Source organism: Nanorana parkeri, unplaced genomic scaffold, assembly GCF_000935625.1.
Source record: "Nanorana parkeri isolate BGI_ZX_2015 unplaced genomic scaffold, ASM93562v1 scaffold10, whole genome shotgun sequence".
NCBI lineage: Eukaryota > Metazoa > Chordata > Amphibia > Anura > Dicroglossidae > Nanorana > Nanorana parkeri.
In genome coordinates, this window is record NW_017306278.1 from 3,768,047 (window position 1) to 3,787,491 (window position 19,445).

General features: G+C 50.3%; 2 protein-coding genes across 3 annotated transcripts in view; one reads left to right on the forward strand and one right to left on the reverse strand.

Annotated features, from left to right (window-relative positions):
- Window positions 1-2,976, reverse strand: part of GTF2H1 (general transcription factor IIH subunit 1) — a 23,814-nt gene extending 20,838 nt beyond the window's left edge. For both annotated transcript variants that reach the window (XM_018555087.1, XM_018555095.1), the window contains exon 1: window positions 2,835-2,976. The gene's annotated coding sequence lies outside the window, so the exon portion shown is untranslated. The remainder of the gene's footprint in view (window positions 1-2,834) is intronic.
- A 15,792-nt stretch (window positions 2,977-18,768) lies between these two features.
- LOC108786089 (L-lactate dehydrogenase A chain) overlaps window positions 18,769-19,445 on the forward strand; it is a 13,966-nt gene continuing 13,289 nt past the window's right edge. Inside the window, exon 1 of the mRNA XM_018555319.1 lies at window positions 18,769-18,796. The gene's annotated coding sequence lies outside the window, so the exon portion shown is untranslated. The remainder of the gene's footprint in view (window positions 18,797-19,445) is intronic.

Below are 19,445 nucleotides of genomic sequence, written 5' to 3' on the forward strand. Positions count from 1 at the left end.
TGGATGGAACATATGGACTTATACTGCCTGACAAATGCAGGTCCAGACCAGTTGGGGGACTGGGACCTAATTAGACTACCTTTGGGAGGGGAGAAATGTCACAGTACCCACTGTGACCTGGGCTCCTGGAGGGGCCTGGCAGCCAGCCTCCTCCCCAGCGACTACGGACCTAAGATTTTGGAGACCCCCTTTGTTTGGTTGAACCGGATATCCGGGGCCCATGGACGGCTGTTGCGATGGAGCCTGGCCCTACAGCCGTTCAATTTCACAATCCCGGCTCTGGAAACACAATGCTAAGGAGAATGGACTATCTCTGCAAATGGAACTGGAAGGGTGACTTAACAGCATGGACATCCCCAAGTGGACCCGTAGAGGGTCTCACCGAGTCTGCCATCTTTTAACTTGGGGGAGCTATGTGACGACATGGTGATGAGTTTATAAGTTAAATGTGTATTGGTGTTGGGTTATGTTTTGAGTGCGTTATGTTGAGTGACCTGGTTATGAAAAGACTATCAGCCCCATCCCTCGTTATCTCCCATTGTTCTCTGAGGGAGCTCAGAACAATGACATTCTGACCAGGCTCCTGCCATGGCTGTCTGGAGCTATTTAGCAGGTGGACACCTGTGGTGTTGTGAAGACAGGATTTCTGGGGAGGGGAAGGGGGATGTGATGGGATTATATTCTGATCTGATCACTTTCTGTATAAAAGTTTGTGCAGTTTCTCAATAAATCAGAGTTTGTTTACCCTACACTCGGTCCCGACCAGTGACTGGGGAAACTGGGAGCTACAGATCAGCGGGTTCCAATATCTCCTCAGCAAGGAAGAAGACAGCGGCGGACATACTCATCCTGAGTACGGGGGTCCGTCACAGTGGGAACGAGACCATTGAATACAATGGGATTTATATTTTTTAGCGTTTTGTAGAGCGTTCGTCGAGCGTAGAACGCGCTACAAAACGCTCAGGTGTGAACGAGGGCGAAAGGTAAGTATTAAGTGGTCAGACTCTGTCATTTGGCCCAGCGACAGAATCGGTCCTAAAGCCAGTCCCTGCATCAGCTTATATTGTCTTCTCTTCACTGCTCCATGCATCGTTGAGAACAAAGAGAGACAGTCTGCATATTTCTGCAAGGTTGGCCATGCTCATGGGAGTCTGGCCCACTTGGATCCCCAGCAATGTAGATAGAGACTGAGCTGCTGAGTCAGAAGGCTGCCGTCCCCCTCTAGCCGTTGGCTACCCCCGCCGCAAAAAATGGCAATATCATAATAATCATTGTATGCAGTTACATCGCAATCTGTGAACGGTTATATATAAAGGGTGTCAGACTCTGCATTCCGCTCAGCTCGTACTCTGTATTTTGAAACGGCTCCGTCTGCAGCAGAATAATATGGACTTTGCATCACGCTGGCTATTGAGGAAGGGTGCGGGAGATCAGAGGGAAGCTCATGGCTACTTTTCTCAAGTGTTGACTTTAGCAGCAACTGCGGCAAGAACTGCAAGTGAGATACATTTTTACAATGGTGAGGATCACAGTACAATGTTGCACCTGGTACCATAGAACCCATAACCAGCATGGTCTGAGCACTGGTTTGCAAGTACTATTGTGTAGAAAGGCAGTCAGTGGGAATGGGTATGGGGAGGCGTCATACTGTAAGGTAGAGCCAATCTGTGGTGGGTCTTCAGGGCTTCTATATCAAAATAAAGGGAGTCTCAGTCCCTGTGACCAGCCTGCGTTGCATCAGGGCTTGCAGCCAGCACTAGGAATGCATAGGGCCTGCCTGGAGTGGGGCTCCTGTATTACAGTAAATGAATGTCCCTGTGCTGTAACAACCCACAGGGCTGTCAAAGGGAATAGGTAAGGTACATCATAGTGTATAAGTTAGGGCCAGTCTGATGCTTTTAGGGGCCCCTATTACTATGTAAAAATAGCAGCACCTATAACCGCCATGTATTGTAATAGGGCATACAACAGTCACTGGGAATGGTTATTTTACGTTATGATGTACAAGACAGCGCTGGTCTGTAGGATGTGCTGCTATTAGAATAAATAAGGTAAATGTCCCTATGACTACCCTTACGTGGTACCACGGCACCTCTGCAGAGGGTACTACTACAATAAATAGGGTAGAAGCCCCTATCTACACTTTGCTGTACCAGGGAACCCAACTGTCACCAACAATGGCTAGAGTATATTATAATGAAGGAGGTATGGCCAGTCTGTAGTGAATATTCAGGGGCTCCCCTATTACATATGGCCACCCTGTACTGTACCAGGGCATCCAGCTGTCACTGGGAATGGGTAGGGTATATTATAATGTATACGGTAATGCCAGTCTGCAGATGGCTCTATAGGGATCCCCTGTTAAAACAGATAAAGTGGAATGCTTCAATAACCACCCAGTGCTGTACTAGGGCACCCAGCTGTGACTGGGTATGGCATATTACAATAAATAAGGTAGTGCCAGTCTGCAGCTCCCCTATTGTCATAAATAAGGTAGCAGCCCCTACGGCCACCGTGCGCTGTATCAGGGCACGCGCTGTTGCTATTGGTGACGGGTGAGGTGTAATAAAGGAAGATTAAGGCAGATATGGGGGCTCCTCTACTACAATAAATAAGGTGAATGTCTGTATCACTTGTCATTGTATTACGGTACCCCAGCTGTCGCTAGGGGTGACGAGTGATGTACAGAGTTGGATGAATATCGTACAGGACAGTGACGGCTCTGCCCCTGAGGCTCCCGCATCAGGTTATGTAAAGCCGGAAGCTGTGTGGGTGGCTCAGCGGTGTATTAGGCTACGTACAGACGGTAGACAAGCGGGCAGGGAGACACATACCGCTCCGGTCAGGCGCGCACGCACAGCGGCTCCATGCTCCCAGGCGGCCCCTCTCGCCGCTTCCACTTCCCTTCTTCCAGCTCTGCGTACGGAGCGCAGCACGACCCAAACCAGACTTCCCCACAGGCTGGCATGCATTGGCTACCGGGAGTCACATGACAGCTCTGACAGCCAGCTAAGGTACCGGGCTGCTTATTGGCTAACACCGGTCACCTGCCAGCTGAGGGCAGAGCGGAAAGAGGAGAGCGGTGGGTTGGTCCGCTGCCGTCACGTGGTAGTTGGAAACCCTGCAATCATTGAATGAATTCTAGAAGGTGGGCGGGGCTGGGGAGAGTTGGTTTCCGGGGAGTATAAACGTGACGCTTGTCCTCCACCAACAAAATGGCCACCCTTGTGCTCTACCTGTCTACCATACCTGGAAACGGCCAGTCCCCTGCCAACATGCTGGAGAGGAGGGCACTTGTTTTCTGTGTGGAAGCAGTAGTCTCTCTGCAGCAAGAGCTTTACGAATTCCAGAGCTATAGATCTGACTCAGCAGGGAGACATGTCGGACCTCTGCTTACACAACGTAAGCAAGGGTACTTCTCTGCAGCATGCTGGCAGGGGACAAGGTTTTCCCTTACCCCTTCCCATTAAGCAGACATGTTCCACTGTTGTCACCATCAGGGAACCTGCCACTGGAGCCAAATCCTGAGGAGAAAAGGCTGTCCCCTGCCAACATGCTGCAAAGTACCCTTACTCACTGTGTGGAAGCAGCGGTCTCTCTGCAGCATGAAGCATGAGCTTTGCTAATTGCAGAGCTATATATATGACTGGGGGGGTGTTGGACCTCTGGAGAGAGACCACACAGAGAGCAAGGGTCCTTCTCTGCAGAATGATGTCAGCGGATGGGGTTGTAAACTAAGGAAGTGGCTGGTTGTTGTGGAACTACAAGTACCATGAGGCATTGCATGACCCTGACAGCCACAGGCATGACTCCCTGAGGCAGAGGCATGAAGGGATTTGTAGTTTCAGCACAGCTGGAGTGCCTTAGTCGCCTACCCATAGAATTTCATATTGTACATGTAAGTTTCACATTGGCCACAAGGTGGCGGTCTTCTCTCACATTGTAATAGATTCATCCGGCCTCAAATACAGGGAATGGTTGGAAAGTTTCTGATGCAATAAAAGGATATTACCAGGAAGCTGATGATCCTTTTATCTCACCACAAACTTTCCTCTCCTGCCTGTGAGGGGTCTTTGTTTTTTGGAAGGAATTGATGAACGCACATTTTATCCCTGGTCACACATCGGCAGAATCTGATCTGAACCCCCCTTCCCTCCTGGTCATGAATATTGTGTTTTCATGATATACCTTATTGTATACTCAGTGACATCATCACTGGGTCCCTGTGCTTCCATGTGCAATACAGACAGATCATGACTTGTGGCAGGGGCCAGCAGGTACATAGCTGTACATAGCTTCCTGAAAGCAGGAAGCTGTGGTAATGGCCACATGTGATGCTGAGCCTCCATGACAGAAAGAACCGAAGTCCATTCTCATCTCTCTCTCTCTCTCTCCCCCTCTCTCTCTCCCCCTCTCACTCTCCCCCTCTCTCCCTCTTCCCCCCTCCCCCTCTCTCTCTTCCTCTGTGTGTCTCTCTCACTCAATATTCTCAATGTTCTTGGGGTATTTCCTCTTAGGATCCAATGTTCTTGGGGTATTTCCTCTTGGGATCCAATGTTCTTGGGATATTTCCTCTTGGGATTCAATGTTCTTGGGGTATTTCCTCTTGGGATCCAATGTTCTTGGGGTATTTCCTCTTGGGATCCAATGTTCTTGGGGTATTTCCTCTTGGGATCCAATGTTCTTGGGGTATTTCCTCTTGGGATTCAATGTTCTTGGGGTATTTCCTCTTGGGATCCAATGTTCTTGGGGTATTTCCTCTTGGGATCCAATGTTCTTGGGGTATATCCTCTTGGGATCCAATGTTCTTGGGGTATTTCCTTTTAGGATCCAATGTTCTTGGGGTATTTCCTCTTGGGATCCAATGTTCTTGGGGTATTTCCTCTTGGTATCCAATGTTCTTGGGGTATTTCCTTTTAGGATCCAATTTTCTTGGGGTATATCCTCTTGGGATCCAATGTTCTTGGGGTATTTCTTCTTGGGATCCAATGTTCTTGGGCTATTTCCTCTTGGGATCCAATGTTCTTGGGGTATTTCCTCTTGGGATCCAATGTTCTTGGGGTATTTCCTCTTAGGATCCAATGTTCTTGGGGTATTTCCTCTTGGGATCCAATGTTCTTGTAATATGTTACATCCAGTACTGCTGATATTCAGCAGAGACCTCCATACAACAACATGTATCACACATTCTAAATTCCATTCGATTCAACAACATAATCTGTATACCATATATTAAAAACATTCACCGGGGTATTATTTACAGCTTTCTAGGTGAATTCTGATACATTCGCACAGCAATCTGTATAATAGACCCCGAGTGTGATCCCCGTTGGATGCAGAGCGGGGCCCCTTGTTTAACACACAGAGGGGCCAGATGGCGGACTGCAAGCGAAGCAATGTACGGTGACCCTGAATCCCCCCCGCTTGTTATTTTTCTCCTTCATTGAAGACACAAAGCCGACATTCCTCTGTAAATCCTTCCAGCGCGGAGGAATGGAGGGCGAGGGAACCTGAGAAAATACCCAACCAGGCGTCAAATCTCATCATCTCTGTGATTGCACTCCGCGCCTCGCTGCACCGCCCGCCGCCATCTACTGCCTGACGCGTTCAACGTTCTAATACGGACGCCCTGATTGGTACGGTCCGACCTGGAGCATTGTGGGATTGCTGGTCAACTCGCCGTCTCACTGTCACAATAGGGGGGACAATTGGAGGAGGAGCCACTCAGGGGCGTCCCGAGGACGGGTGTCACCCAATCTCTAGACCGGGTGACACTCCGCCGTGTCGTCATCGCGCGTGCGTGTGACTTCACCTCGTGTGTGCCTGATGACGTAATCGCGCATGCGCGGCCATCTGATTGACGCCTGCCCACGATCATCTTGGTGATGGATGCCGGCAGAGAGAGGAGGGGACGTTCACCCGGCGGGATGAGGTATGCCGCCGGGGTCCCCTCCTCTCTCCTGACACTGTCGGGCTCTCGGTCCGTGACCGACTTTTTAGAGGGGGTGACACTCAAATGACTGTCGGTCATTTTGGTGTCACCCCTGCAATGGGGTAACCCGGGTGCGGGCCGCACCCCCCTGTGACGTCACTGGAGCAACTCTCTATGTAAACCCAAACAGTAAAATATCATAAAAGTCAAAATAAATCTGTACCCCACTCCTAATAACCATACCCACATATATACATATAGAAGATGCCTGTAGGTGCACCGGCACAACCCCACTCAGCCCTGTGAATATGCACTTTCTGGTGTCACCACTCTCACAGAGAGTTCAGTTCTTCTCAACTACAACTCAACATCTGAACAATGTAACATTCTCATTGCTTGCTGGAAGCAATGCATGATGGGATATGTAGTAATGAGAAGTGGAGATTGCATCACAGCAAGCAGCAGGGAAAGAGATGCAAAGCACGCTGGGGATCCAGGAAGTTGTTTGAAGTGACGGGCAGACAGAAGGCAGCGCTCACTACAGAAAAGGGATTTTTTTTCAAATATATGCTGCGACCAGTGGCGTAACATAACAATCGCCATAGCGACCCAGGCGGCCGCTATGGGGCCCGGACACAGGGGGGCCCGACCAGGGCATCCCTCTGATGCTGTGTGGGTCGCTATGCCATATCAGGGTGCTGGCTGTGTCAGCGGCTGTGTCAGTGACAGCCAGCAGCTGCGGCAGAAGAGGCCGGTTACACCGTCGTTCGCAGTGAAGGAGGAGGCGGGGCCCGCCTTAGAGCAACCCCGCCTCCTCTTACATCACTGGCCAGCGACCTAAGAGCAGGTGGGGCCAGTGATGTAAGAGGAGGCGGGGCCCGTCGATAGAAGGAGGTGGGGCCCGTCGATAGAAGGAGGCGGGGGACGGAAGAGGAGGCGTGGCCCGCGACCACGGAGGCGGACAACGCTGACAGGTAAGTGGTGTGCAGTCCATCTGAGACCCTGCAGAGCCCAATATAGAGAGTCTATGGTGGGCTCTGCAAGTGGCATAACTAGCAATCACGGGGCCCCATACAAAATTTTTCTATGGGGCCCTGTGATTTCTAGTTACGCCCCTGGCTGCGACTTTTCAACTATTTTAAGCTTGTTATTGTCATTATTAAAGTCATTTTGAGTTTTGATAAATCTCCGTCTTCCATTAAAATAATAGCTGGTGCTATGAAGGCACTTCCTGTTACAGGGTGACAACGCTCTGTCCTGGTCCCTTTTTGTGCTTTCCCTTGTCAGTCTAAGAACCCTTGAGTCATCACATCCTATACAGTGTATTGGACGTGAGGACGCCGAGGGACATTCCATCTCCAGATTGGAGGGGGATATAGGCTCCATGGACCGGTCTAGCAGCCAGCCGGGTCTGAGGTTCGGTGATAATTTATTTGTTATTTTACACCCTAGTTAACCCCTGCACTACTGCCCGGAGTTCCTTTTTAAATGTCTACTCCATGACATACAACTGGCAAGTTCCAAAAACACCTTTCTGGGCCCCTGTCTGTGTTTTGCTCCCAAATGTGAACTTTGACTTTGTTGCTTTTGGTTTGCAGAGCGCACGGTACAAAGTGCGGGTCTATAAATGAACAGCAGCCGGACCCTCCAACCTCTAACACCGTCAGGGCCACAGGTACTGAAAACCGATTCTGGGAGCACAATGTGATGTTATTTCCTTTGTTCAGATAGCGCTGACAGACTCCGTAGCGCAGCATAGCAAACACAAGGGCAGTCTTTACCGTGGGGCAAAAGGGGCAGCCCTCCGGGCCCAGTCGCTGTTCTGGAGCCCAAAGGAGCTGCCCATTAAAACCACAGCACCTTTCTGTTATACTATGTGATTGGCATTGCATAGTGTTGCTCCGCCCCCTGCCACATGCCGCGTAGTGTGACCACGTAGCGTGTCACTTCTCATGCGGGGTCACGTCTCCCTTTGGGGATGGAGAGCAAAATTGCATGGCGGGGTATGGCGAGTAGGGGCGGGGGTTGCCCTAGAAAATGTTTGCCCAGGGTCCAATCAATATTAAAGACGGCCCTGGCACTAATACAACCTAACTCTCCACCCTACCCCAGCCTGCACAGGAGCTTACAATCTAAGGCTCCCTCCAGTGCTGACATGTTTCAATGTCTCAGCACTTGGTGACATAATCTCTGCTCAGAGAGCGGATCGGCCACATCAGAGCTCTTGTCCTATCCTTTGAAGGAGAACTATGAGATGAATGATTTCCACTCACCTCATAGTTCTAGCAATGAGACTGTCAGAGGTCGGCTCAGTAGATCGGGAGGTGAGCGAACACATAGCGCCGTTCGCTCACTTCTCGATCCTGTCACTGCTCTCTGCCGTGACAGGAGGAGGGGCTGGATTCCCCCCTCCCCGCTCCGATCCGCCAGCGCTGACTGGCAGAACGGATGGGGGAGGGGGCGGGTACAACTGGCTCTGCCTCTAGATAGGCAGAACCAGCTGTCACTCACGCAGCTGGGCGGATCCCGACGTCCAGGTCGGGATCCGCTCCGGCTGCGGCGTCTCAGTATATGGAGAGCTGTAGCTCGCGGTATACTGAGCTTAGGGTGACGGGAGGACGCTAGTTTGTGTCCTCCCGTTACCCTGAGGAGAACTATGGGGAAAACACAGACCCCATAGTTCTCCTATAACAGAGGTCACATGACCAAATGTCTAGTGTTTTTTTTTTCATCAGGTGACAAGAGGAGCCTAGAAGCATTTTCTCTAGTATAGGGATATTAGTCCTTCAATTATTCTTTATCTGTCTCATGAAGACTGTAAAGCTGCCCATACACCTTACAATTATCTGCAGATTGTCTGTGGTCAGATGGAAAAGGTGCAACAGATTCCTCCATCTACACTTAAGGGCCCCGTTCACATGCAGCGACTTATCGCGCGATTTCCGCCGCGATATCGCGCATTTTTGCCGCGCGATATCGCGAGAAGTCGCCGGCCAATGCTATTCAATGGAGCTGTCTTAACTCCATGTCGCGCGTCGCGGTCGCAATTCGCTTCTACCGGACCCTTTTTTCGGCGGATTTTGCTTTTTTTTCTATGGAGCCCGACGGAGAAGGTCGCGCTACCGTCGCTGGAACGTCGCCCCGAAAGTCGCGCTATCCCGGCCGCTGCAAAGGTATGTCGCTACATGTGAACGGGGTCTAACTGTGTGGATGGAGTAATCTCCACCTGGGCCAATCTGTTGCACTTTTTCCATCTGACCACAGAAAATCTGCAGATAATTGTAAGGTGTATGGGCACCTTTAGACAGATGATGATGCAGATCGCCTATAAAGCCAATAACTGCTCTGTCTCTATATACATGCGATATATGGGAAATGTCTGGAGGTCTTCACTCTCTGACCGGAGGTCAGCAGCCGGGTGTTGAAGGTTGTTCATTCAGATCAGGCCATAGAAAATAATGACCGGTCTTTGCAATCTCCACCTTGACCTGCCTTGAAGCTTAGCACCAGGCAGATGCCATTCTATGGTTTTCTAAGCCTCGAGGTAGGTCCAGCATTGATAAATCAACTTTAATGCGCTGAGTCAGTAGATGGACGCCGGCAGAGAGAGGAGGGGACGTTCACTCGGCGGGATGAGGTAGAGAGGAGGGGGTCCCCTCCTCTCTCCTGACTCTGCCGGGCTCTCGGTCCATGCACTCGGCTGCCCATAGACTAGCATTGGGCATCCGATCGGGTCAGGCCAGTGTGGCGATTGCCAGAGGCTCACTCCTCGGCATGGTGTTCTGGGGTGTACAAGCTGAAATAATAAGGCTTGCGCCAACCAATCCCCAGCCATGAATACAGCAGCCGCAGCCACATATTCCTCTGCAGCCCACTCGGAATATCAGGATGAGCCGCGCTCTGTGAATTCTGGGTGAAGGTCCGTGCGTTCCCCCGAGCTCTGTATCAGGAAGAGAAGAGAGCCATGATGAAACCACAGCGGGGTCACAGGGAGCCGTCATTCCTGTGCCAGTGGGATAGGTAGGAGTTTTGCAGCACAGGACCTGCTTTGGGCCCAACAACAATGATTGGGCCCTGGGCAGCTGCCCCTTTTGCCCTGCGTTAAAGACGGCCCTGGCCCAAACACTCCAGCTGTTTTGTGGAACTACAAGTCCCATGAGGCATTGCAAGACTCTGACAGCCACGACTCCCAGAGGCAGAGGCATGGTGGGATTTGTAGTGCCAAGGGTGCCTGCCTATGTACTAGACTTTGAGCTGAAGCGCAGGCAGAGATAGAAGACGCAAGCCGATGCAGTTCTGTATTTATTTTTACATCATTAAATGTATTTATTCTAAATATAAGCAGTGTTAGTATCTGAATGTGACCTGAGATCAGCCAATTGCAGCCTCTGTACAGCAGAGCTCAGGCTGGTATAGGGAGAAGCAGCACAAGGAGACAATTAGTTCACGGGCTGATGTGGAACATGCTGATAGGAGGAGAAAGCAGAGTGAAAGAGAGATGAGCTAATCACTGTGCTGCTCCTCCTTTCACTGTCCAGTCACAGACTGGGGGGCGGATCCAGGACAACCTGGGCTCACAGGAAGTGGGTTAATTCAGTGTTTCTCAACCTTTAATAGTCACCACACCCTTTAAAAGTATGAAGAATCTCGAGGCACCCCAGTCCAAAATTTAGAAATGTAGATGTAAAAAAACGTGTGTGGTCCCTGCAAAATCCACAGCAGACCCTTATCCAAGAAAAAGGGTCTGGTGTGAATTTTAAGGGGGAACCCCATGCAAACACAAAAAAAGAAGGAGGGATCCCCCTTCATGTCAGAATCCCTCCTCCACAGCAGCATGGCATGCCACAGCACAAATGACGCTGGCCGGCATCCAACCCTGAAGACTAGTGCAGAGAAGAATGGGAGGGAACAGTTCTGGATTCAAAATAATTAGAGCAGAAGCTGCTTTTGTTTTATCTTTTAATGGGCTGTTAATGTTTTTATTTTTTTGGACCGGGGTTCTGCTTTCCAAACCCAACCACCAAAATCTCATAGAAGCTTTAAAGGAGAACTATGGGGTCAGTATTTTTCCCCATAGTTCTCCTTAGGGTAACGGGAGGACACAAACTAGCGTCCTCCCGTCACCCTAAGCTCAGTATACCGCGAGCTGTATACTGAGACGCCGCAGCCGGAGCGGATCCCGCCCAGCTGCGTGAGTGACAGCTGGCTCTGCCTATCTAGAGGCATGTTTTCAATCTTTGTAAATCTGCAGCTTTCATTGAAAGAAAACCCTGGTGATCCTGCCATGAGGATCCATGTTCAGGCACTTCCTGTTATGGGATGACAACGCTCGGTCCCTATCTCCCAGTTGTGCTCCTGGGTTGTCTCCCTGTCACATGCACCCCTGGGGAAGATTAAAAATGGCTGTGCCAACACACATTGCCCAGGAGTGGTCCACTGATGTCACTATCAGAATGCCTCACCTAGAACGGACCTTACTACACGTCTTTTGGAGAGAGAGCAACAGTGAGTGGTCTTTATTACAGGAGGGGGCGGAGACAAGACCAGTCACCCTGCACAAGGAGAGAGCAGCAGTGACCGGTCTTTATTACAGGAGGAGGCAAGACCAGTCACCCTGCACAAGGAGAGAGAGCAGCAGTGAGCGGTCTTTATTACAGAAGGGGGCGGAGACAAGACCAGTCACCCTGCACAAGGAGAGAGCAGCAGTGACCGGTCTTTATTACAGGAGGGGGCGGAGACAAGACCAGTCACCCTGCACAAGGAGAGGGAGCAGCAGTGAGCGGAGAGGAGTCTTTCTCCGGGTGTGTGGCTGTCTGTCTCTCATCACCACATAATTTTTCCTATTTTTCTTTTTGAAAAATGGCTGCGTGCATAGGGGGCGGGTTGGGCCTCTTAGGCCTTCTCTGCTGTTTCATGTGAATAGGTTGTAGATCTTTAAGCTTGAGTCTATTTATCCAGTGATGAGGATTGTTTGCCTGTCTGTATATACAGTATGTATACAATATGGAGGTGTGCTGTATATTTATGGTTTGTTTCTGTACACTTTATACTACGTTTATGTTTTTTTACTTTTGTATCAAAGTTGCTTGATTCTTTTAATAAAAAGATTAGCAGCAGTGAGCGGTCTTTATTACAGGAAGCTCACACGGGATTACAGCACAGATCTGGAAGAAATACACAAAGCTCCCCAAGTTTCAGGAAGAACACACGTGACTCTTGTATGAGGACGACAGTCGATCGGGAGGTGAGCGAACACATTCCGGCGTTCGCTCCCCTCTCGATCCTGTCACGGCTCTCTGCCGTGACAGGGGAGAGGCTGGATTCCCCCCTCCGATCCGCCAGCGCTGGCTGGCGGAACGGACGGGGGAGGGGGCGGGTACAGCTGGCTCTGCCTCTAGATAGTCAGAGCCTGCTGTCAGTCACGCAGCTGGGCGGATCCCGGCACAATTGTCGGGATCCGCTTCATCTGCGCCGTCTCAGTATACCGCGGTATACTGAGCCTAGGGTGACGGGAGAACGCTAGTTTGTGTCCTCCCGTTACCCTAAGGAGAACTATGGGGAAAAACACTGACCCCATAGTTCTCCTTTACATAGCTCCAACAACAGACGGACAAATCAATCAGATGGCATTGGAGCTGTGATAGGCTGTGAACGGGTCCCTAGAACATGCATGTGATGTATTGGATGAGTATTGTACGTCGGCTTTATAAAATGAATTCCTGGATTTGCTGCGGGACAACATTCAGGTCCTTCTGATGACATTCTCTGATATTTGTATACTTTGTATCTCTTCGGATCTATTTTTATACCTTTGTCTCTTTAGATCTTTTTTGTATCTTTGTATCTATTTTTTTTATCTCTTTGGATCCATTTTTGTATCTTTGTTTCTCTGTCTGCCGTATCTTATGAACTTGAGTATCCTGAGCACAGAGTAGCAGATGATCCGTCATCCATGTCCAAGTTCTTCTTCGTGTCCTTTCAGATTCCAGGTCAGGAAAGGGTTACATTGTGTCCTACAGAGGGACACGGAGGACATTGAGTGGCATTTCCAGGCTCATATTTGGCACCCGAGCCTCCTGCTTGACCTTATAAATCTGACCTTCTCTTGACTTCTAGCTGGCAGATCCGAAGCCTTGTCCAGTCTCTGTAGCTCCAGCACTCAAGACTTTGCTCAGAAGCCTTCAGAACCCCCCGGTGCCCAACCTGTGGCCCGGGACCATTCGCAGCCCTTTTGGCACGTGTCTGGCCCGGGACCATTCGCAGCCCTTTTGGCACGTGTCTGGCCCGGGACCATTCGCAGCCCTTTTGGCACGTGTCTGGCCCGGGACCATTCGCAGCCCTTTTGGCACGTGTCTGGCCCGGGACCATTCGCAGCCCTTTTGGCACGTGTCTGGCCCGGGACCATTCGCAGCCCTTTTGGCACGTGTCTGGCCCGGGACCATTCGCAGCCCTTTTGGCACGTGTCTGGCCCGGGACCATTCGCAGCCCTTTTGGCACGTGTCTGGCCCGGGACCATTCGCAGCCCTTTTGGCACGTGTCTGGCCCGGGACCATTCGCAGCCCTTTTGGCACGTGTCTGGCCCGGGACCATTCGCAGCCCTTTTGGCACGTGTCTGGCCCGGGACCATTCGCAGCCCTTTTGGCACGTGTCTGGCCCGGGACCATTCGCAGCCCTTTTGGCACGTGTCTGGCCCGGGACCATTCGCAGCCCTTTTGGCACGTGTCTGGCCCGGGACCATTCGCAGCCCTTTTGGCACGTGTCTGGCCCGGGACCATTCGCAGCCCTTTTGGCACGTGTCTGGCCCGGGACCATTCGCAGCCCTTTTGGCACGTGTCTGGCCCGGGACCATTCGCAGCCCTTTTGGCACGTGTCTGGCCCGGGACCATTCGCAGCCCTTTTGGCACGTGTCTGGCCCGGGACCATTCGCAGCCCTTTTGGCACGTGTCTGGCCCGGGACCATTCGCAGCCCTTTTGGCACGTGTCTGGCCCGGGACCATTCGCAGCCCTTTTGGCACGTGTCGCGTGGCCCTTGGTCCCCAGCAGTCTATAGTAGTAATGATAGCAGTATGTCACAGGGTGAGGTCTCATTCACTTGGGCTGCAGTCTCCACCACCCAGTTAGTGAGTGTTGTCACCCTAAGACAGGAAGTGTGTCACTGGCAGGATCACCAGGTAAAATAAAGAGGGGGAGGAGTCTGAAAATAGAAAACTAATGCAGCCACCACATGTAGGGACGGTGAAGCTGCAATATATTACATTTGTGTTCTTGGGACTTTAAAGAACTCCAGGAATTCAAAACAAACGCTGCAAGGGTTAAGTTTTATTCTGCACAGAGTCCACACTACAAGAGCCAACGGGCTGCGAATGGTCCTGACCCATAGGTCGGGCACCGGGGGTTTGATGCACCAAAAAAGCACCTGTACTAGTTTCCCCGGACAGGTGTGAATGGGCCCTATAGGAAATATTGGTAATCCTCTGTCATGCGTTGTCACCCATTGACCAAGGCATGTTGAATCACACGGGTGCGCACTGTTTTGTGCTGGGTGCGCTGGGTCTTGTAGTCCTCTAGTCGCTGGAAAGACACGCTTTGCTTATCTAGGGTGTAAATCCGCCATAGTTACCACGGTGAGATGACAGACATACCTGGGATGAAATGTCCTCATAACGCTGATTTATGATTCATGAGGTGCACAGCTTGTCCGCGGTAACGTCCGTACACCTCTGTCCTGTACAATCCTCCATTATTCATGACACAGACAGAGGCCTCTGCAGGTCGATGGCTCGGAGAACTGACTTCTGTGGTTTCCTCTGACCTTCAGCCTCCTCCGCTGTGTTCAGGACAATAAACTATTTATTTTTAGTCCGTTTCCAGGACAAATAAAAAGATTTCTTTATAAATGGATTTCAGTCCGGGATCATCCCCGACCTGATTGGATCAATTAGTGCCATGTTCATCCAACGCTTTGCCGCTGAGTCCCTGGAGGGGGAACCGCCTTCCGACTGACTACATCATGAATGGCGTCCACATTGGGACTGAGCTTGAAGTAAAAAAAAACAGATTATGTGAAGAATAAATGACCTACTGTATATATATGAGGGATGCACCGATAGCGTTTTTTCGGTATCAAGTTTGAGTACCGACATTTACCTTTCGGTACTTGCCAGTGCTTCCGCTGGCATGGAGCCGGCTACCCGTGCAATCAGGAAGCCGGGCGGCAGGTAATGACTTGCCACCCAGCTTCCTGATTGGCTGGGAAGCCAGCTCCTTGTTCTCCTATGGCACTGCCGGCTTGGGCGAGATGCTGTTTAGCCTACCAAAGGATTTGCAATTCTGTCCATTTGGTGCTGAGATTTACACAGCTCTGTCACACAGCACGGCTAACATGGCTGCTCCCGGTAACATGGCTGCTCCCGGTAACAAGGCTGCTCCCGGTAACAAGGCTGCTCCCGGTAACATGGCTGCTCCCGGTAACAAGGCTGCTCCCGGTAACAAGGCTGCTCCCGGTAACATGGGTGCTCCCGGTAACATGGCTGCTCCCGTTAACAAGGCTGCTCCCGGTAACAAGGCTGCTCCCGGTAACATGGCTGCTCCCGGTAACACGGCTGCTCCCGGTAACACGGCTGCTCCCGGTAACACGGCTGCTCCCTGTAACACGGCTGCTCCCGGTAACACGGCTGCTCCCGGTAACATGGCTGCTCATGCTTGCGCACATCCAAAATTTTAAACAATTACAAAATTCCTACCATTTTAAAACAGGTGGATCAGCCGCCCCGCGGCCGCCCGTGTATTTCCACTTTTGCAGCCATATTGCGATAACATCTACTTTATATTTGTTACATTGTACCATTCAAAGAGCAACGACTTAAAGGAGGACTCCGGGGAAAATCACAAACGTACCCTTGCAGTGGGGCTACCCCAACACTGCAAGGGTTAAGTGCTCCTTTGTCTATGGGGCTCAAATAAAGCAGATATACTCACCTGATCCTCAGTCCCAGGGCAGTCGGCCCTCCGCTGCGGCAGTGGAATGTCCCTTGGCATCCTCACATCTAATGCAAGTCAATGGACCTGCATTAGACACGATGACATCACGGATCCTTAGACCGCTGGAGCCCGGGGGAGAAGAGGCTGCAGGGACCGGTATAGCAGCCAGGCTGGACCAAGGATCAGGTGAGTATATCTTCTTTATTGTCGCCCCCCTTTGACATAATGTGCAGTTAACCCTCGCAATACTGGAGTAGACCCACTGCAAGGGGTAATTTTAAAAGATCCCGGAGTTCCTCTGTAATGCACATCTGTCTGCACATTGCCCTCTACTGCAGACTGACCACCAGAATCTTCCTGTTGTGTAATTTTGCTCTAAAAAGGTTAAAAAGGAATATTAAAAAAAATATTTGGAGGTGTCTTGTGTGGATGGGAACACGTAAACTTACAGTGGTGGTGGTGGGGGGGTTCTCATATTTAACAGCCAAAGTGGAAATGTCCTTTAAGTGTGTTAAAGTGACCTAACCCTGTCAGCGTGCCCTACAGGTCCCATCGCGGCTCCATGTGCTGCTACAACGTCTGTTGGGTGACGGTTACACAGAATCCCCGGTGATGAAACATGTTGCACTTTAGCAGCAGACAGGAAATGAGACAGCAGATTGATAATGGAGGCCGTTCTGTGTCACCGCCTCAGTGATAATGGAAGGAGACAATTACTGAGGGCGTCCTATGTACACAGAAAGAGAAAGGTGCGGCGTGCCCTCTACATGCCATGAATGATGAAATATGGATTGCTCCACCATTGCACTACACAGTGATTGTTATCATGGGTGACACCGTGTAGACGTGCTGCTTGTCTTCATGTGCTAGTTGTCACATGGGGGTCATTGCACACAGGATAGGCACAAGGTGGGCGCTGATCAATCGAAGCGAGCTGACAACCCTGCCTCTGCTACACTGAAATCCCAGACAGCGTAGTCAGCCCTGTCAAGGTCTCCCCTTATGGACTACAGAACACCTCCCCTTATCCATAACATAGCGGGGGTGTCCTGTTGTCCAGCACCCCAGACTGATCACCTTCTATATATAACAATGTACTACCTGCACCCCTAAACTCATCATCGCCTATATATAACAATGTACTACCTGCACCCCCAGACTCATCACCCTCCATATATATATCACTGTACTCCCTGCACCCCCAGACTCATCACCCTCCATATATATATCACTGTACTCCCTGCACCCCCAGACTCATCACCATCCATATATAACACTGTGCTCCCTGCACCCCCAAACACATCACCCCTTACATATAACACTGTGCCCCTGCACCCCCATACACATCATCCCCCATATATAACACTGTGCTCCCTGCACCCCCAGATTCATCATCCCCCATAACTCCATATATATATCACTGTACTCCCTGCACCCCCAGACTCATCACCATCCATATATAACACTGTGCTCCCTGCACCCCCAAACACATCACCCCTTACATATAACACTGTGCCCCTGCACCCCCATACACATCATCCCCCATATATAACACTGTGCTCCCTGCACCCCCAGATTCATCATCCCCCATATATACCACTGTGCTCCCTGCACCCCTAAACACATAATCCCCCATATATAACACTGTGCTCCCTGCACCCCTAAACACATAATCCCCCATATATAACACTGTGCTCCCTGCACCCCTAAACACATAATCCCCCATATATAACACTGTGCTCCCTGCACCCCTAAACACATAATCCCCCATATATAACACTGTGCTCCCTGCACCCCTAAACACATAATCCCCCATATATAACACTGTGCTCCCTGCACCCCTAAACACATAATCCCCCATATATAACACTGTGCTCCCTGCACCCCTAAACACATAATCCCCCATATATAACACTGTGCTCCCTGCACCCCTAAACACATAATCCCCCATATATAACACTGTGCTCCCTGCACCCCTAAACACATAATCCCCCATATATAACACTGTGCTCCCTGCACCCCTAAACACATAATCCCCCATATATAACACTGTGCTCCCTGCACCCCTAAACACATAATCCCCCATATATAACACTGTGCTCCCTGCACCCCTAAACACATAATCCCCCATATATAACACTGTGCTCCCTGCACCCCTAAACACATAATCCCCCATATATAACACTGTGCTCCCTGCACCCCTAAACACATAATCCCCCATATATAACACTGTGCTCCCTGCACCCCTAAACTCATCATCCCCCATATATAACACTGAGCTCCCTGCACCCCCAAACACATCACCCTCCATATATAACACTGTGCTCCCTGCACCCCTAAACTCATCATCCCCCATATATAACACTGAGCTCCCTGCACCCCTAAACACATAATCCCCCATAAATAACACTGTGCTCCCTGCACCCCTAAACTCATCATCCCCCCATATATAACACTGTGCTCCCTAAACTCATCATCCCCCATATATAACACTGTGTTCCCTGCACCCCTAAACTCATCATCCCCCATATATAACACTGTGTTCCCTGCACCCCTAGACTCATCATCCCCCACATATAACACTGTGTTCCCTGCACCCTTAGACTCATCACCTCCTTAGATAACAGTATGCTCCTTGCACTCCTAGACTCATCTCCCCCATGTGTAAATGTCCCTGCACCCCCACTGATCTCATCACCGCATCCTTCTATTACGATATTCCTCCGCCAGCCGCAAAACCTGATCACATGCACGTCCTCCGCTCTATGCAAATGAGGCTGATGACGTAGTGACAGCTGACACTATATATATCCGCGAGCAGAGGGGGGAATCTCTGCAGATCGGACTCGGAGTATCGGCTAACTCAGACGACACAGGATCGAACCGAGGTGAGGGAGGCTCGGCGTGACACCCCAATAATGATAGACAGGGGTACCATCATCAGATAGCACATAGATGGGGCACAGTATGCGGAATGTGTTCCCCAGGCACATCACGTGATCCCTTATCAGACAGTTATACAATGTATTCATAACCCGGAGTATATACATATACACTGTAATAGGCGGGGTACATATACTCCTATTGCAATTTGCACTTCTGCTAGATGATGACATGATTTGAAGAAAAAAAGTGTGCGTATATAATCTTTATTATTTATAGCCATTAATGCATAATTGAATTATGCAAATGGTGGCTACACATTCATGAAAATATTATGTTTTCATCATATTGCAGTACATAATGTAAATATTCATGCAGCCAGCATTGTTCTTACACATTGCAATATATAACCTCAGGGTTATCAGCAGAGGTCCAGCAGGGTGACATGCATTTATTAGCAGAGCTCCAGTGCTGTAAATTGCTCTTGTCCCCTGGAAGTGTTCTATCCATGCTCAGGACATATAAAGATGAAGATTTATGTCTGTGTGTCCACCTGTTTTATTTATAGCTTGGATTTCATTGGAGTGTCTTTGATATAAAGTAACAAGTGGGTGCTGCAGGGCTGGCACTAGGAATGGCACTGCCCCTC